General features: G+C 47.6%; 1 protein-coding gene across 2 annotated transcripts in view; it reads left to right on the plus strand.

Moving 5' to 3' along the window:
- Positions 1-1,521: 1,521 nt before the first annotated feature.
- CLDN12 (claudin 12) overlaps positions 1,522-3,028 on the plus strand; it is a 7,427-nt gene continuing 5,920 nt past the window's right edge. Inside the window, exon 1 of one of the 2 annotated variants that reach the window (XM_015416309.1) lies at positions 1,522-1,596. The gene's annotated coding sequence lies outside the window, so the exon portion shown is untranslated. Of the gene's footprint in view, positions 1,597-1,671; positions 1,736-3,028 lie in introns of those variants that run through there. The other variant, XM_015416310.1, reaches the window with a different exon arrangement.

Consider the following 3,028-nt stretch of genomic DNA (forward strand, 5'->3'; position numbering starts at 1 on the left):
CATTGACTTCAATGGCCCATAGGATATAATGGGGCAGAAATTGACATTTGTGGGGGCCAATGTTCCCTCTAAGCTGTGGAGTCTTGTGAGCAAAAATTCTACTTTGTGAGCTACTGGCATTAAAGTTGTGAGTAAGTGATTTGGCTACGGCATAAATTAGTTTGCTCTGGAGCCATCCCTCCTGAGCTAAGACAAAAATGTGTGAGCCGGAGGCTAAAAAACTGTGAGCTAGCTCATACTAACTCAGCTTAGAGGGAACACTGGTGGGGGCAATAACTTTGTAATGAGCCCCTAAGGAGACCTGGGGGAGCCAGAATGACCTCTCCGCTCGGACATCACACGCAAGAGATGGTATTTGCCCCTACAAGTCCAAGGCCACCACCCCAGGGCTCAGGGAGGCGGGAGAATGTTTCGCGCGCCCCCCCCCAGGGGATATTGTTCCCCGCCCCCCCCCCCCGTGGGCGTTGCAGCTGCCGTCGAGAACGGTGGCGGTGGCCATAACTTTTAAAAGAGCCCCTATGGACAGCTGGGGGAGCCAGAATGACCTCTCGCATGTGATGCCGCTCGGACATCACACGCGAGAGGTGGAATTTGCCCCTACGAGTCCAAGGCCACCACCCTGGGGCTCAGGGAGGCGGGAGAACGTTTTGCCCCGCCCCCCGCGTCGCAGCTGCCACCGAGAACAGCGGCGGCGGCCATAACTTTTTAAGGAGCCCCGAAGGAGAGGTGGGGGAGCTAGAATGACCTCTTGCGCTAGAGGTGGAATTTGCCCCTACGAGTCCAAGGCCACCACCCCGGGGCTCAGGGAGGGGGGGAACGATTCGCCCTGCCCCCACACGGTTGCCCAACTGATGGCTGGTGGGAGCAGGGCGGGGCTTATGTGCCCGCCCCTGGGCTCCTGACTGGCGGAGGGACCTTGGGAGTCAAAGCGACCTTGGGAGTGCTTAATGGTTCTTCCCATGCTTCCCCCCCCCCATCCAGATTTGAGTCAGGCTGCCAGACAACAGTGAATGTATTTAACACTTTTTTTTTTAATTATATTTCCAGAATAAAGTTCTTAGATTGGTTTTAATGAACTAAAAGTGGAGCGGTGCTTTATTAAGATGTGTACCTGCGTCTTTAAGAAATTACCTACCGAATGAGACCAGGCATCCATTTTAAAGGCAAAATATTGATCCGTTTATATATATTTGCATGCATCGAGTTACCAGATCCTCCCCATCTTTTGCTATGCACCATAATATGCAAAGCGAAAGATGGGGAGGATCTGGTAACTGATTTGCATGCGTCTGAGTTATCTCCTTTCAATATGTTATGCATCAGTGGCAGAAAGAGGAGGAGGAGGAGAAGAACTGGGAAGGAGTTGCGTTCTAATTTCAGGGTGCGGAGAGAGGATCCTGGGAGTTGTAGTCTTTAGAATGCGAGGAAAGGCGCTCAATGCAAGGCGGAGACTACAATCCCAGGAGCCCGTGGGAAGCGTGGGAAAAGCAATAACTTCCTGAAAAACGCAGAAGGCGAAGGCGCTGCAGTGCGAACGGAAAGTGGGAAAACAAGAGTCGGTGGTTGTAAAGCCGGTGCCCCGCGCGTGGGCTGTGGGTGAGTGCGGCAAAAGGATGTTACTCCTTGGCGCCCATTATTCTTCGTCCTCTGGTTTCGGTGGCTTTGATTGTAATCATGGCTTGCTCACACCTACGGACTTGTAAAGCGTCTCTCATCGTATTGTGTTTCTCTAGAGGTAAATTGCATTGTAAATTTAGGGATTTTATTACCCAGGGCAGTGATGGAGTTTTTCGTTTGGGTCTGTTACTAGATATCGAAGGCATTTGGAAGATACTAATGTTCTGGCATTAAAAACCTGTTGGGGGCTGTTTCTTCCCTTTTCCGTTTTATGTTTGATTGGTTTGGTGGTGGTTTCTGCCGTGATTCATAATCTCACCCACACAGTGTGGGTTGTACAGAGATTGCTCCTTGGTCCGGCTTCTTACTCGTTGTTAGTAATGCCAGCAAAGTGGCTGTGGGCTTCTTTTCAACTCCCCTGTTAGATGTTTTAAAGTACTTACAGTTGTTTCCTGGGCCTTCTTGAGTGCTGCGATATTTGAAAAGCTGGGCCCAATGAGACAAGGCCATGAATAAAGCAGGTGCTTATTCTGTAGAAGCATTCTGTGTGTTTTTTCATGGTTCAACCTATTTACTTTAAAAACTTTTACTTTGGCTTGGTTAAAAGTGACTTCCAGTTGAAGCAGATGTTAATAAATAAATTAATAAAATAGTCGTTATTTCTCATTAATATATAACAGTGACCTGTAAAAACAATTGGGGAACCGTTTAAAAGGCTGCTAAAGAAGGAGCCCTCTTTGCTTTGCCAGGCAGTCTGTCCTAAAGTTGTGATTCCACCATAGTAAAGACCCAAGACTGTGTTGTTTGAGTTGCCCATGTTCCCTGAATGGAAAATGGGATCAAAAGAGTGCATAGCTTCATCGAGTAACACTTGTATTGCTCCTTTTCCCCCTGTTTTAACTCAGTCCTTCTTCCAGTGAGCTGAACTGATACATACCCCCACATTTTCTTGTAGTAACACTCCTCTGAGGTAGACTGAGCCATTTCATGGCTGTGGGGATTTCAACTGGAATTTCCTTGGTTCTAGAAGAACAGCACCCACTAGCATTTAGCATACCAGTGATGAGCAGATAGACTACAAACATGTTAGCACTGTACTTCAGTGCATTCACATGTGTGTTAAATGTATTCTTTTGTCATCAGGCATGCTTGGAACTTTTGCGTAGGTTTACTGATGATCCCTATCATGTCCAAAATAAGGCAAATTTCAGCAGCATTTTGCTTTCACAGGCTGATGTTGAACTGTAAATCATCTTAACGTTTACTGCTTTGAATTGGAAAAAGGGGATCTACGCTTCTGATGTAATCAATAAATCTCTTCTACTGTTGGGGCTCTGGTTGTGTGACTAGCCGAAATTCAGCTTTTAGCGCTGTCCTCAGCATGCAGAGAGAAAACCGTCACTGGTTGAGT

Source organism: Gekko japonicus, unplaced genomic scaffold (genome assembly GCF_001447785.1).
Source record: "Gekko japonicus isolate JY-2015 unplaced genomic scaffold, Gekko_japonicus_V1.1 scaffold721, whole genome shotgun sequence".
Classification (NCBI taxonomy): Eukaryota; Metazoa; Chordata; class Lepidosauria; order Squamata; family Gekkonidae; genus Gekko; species Gekko japonicus.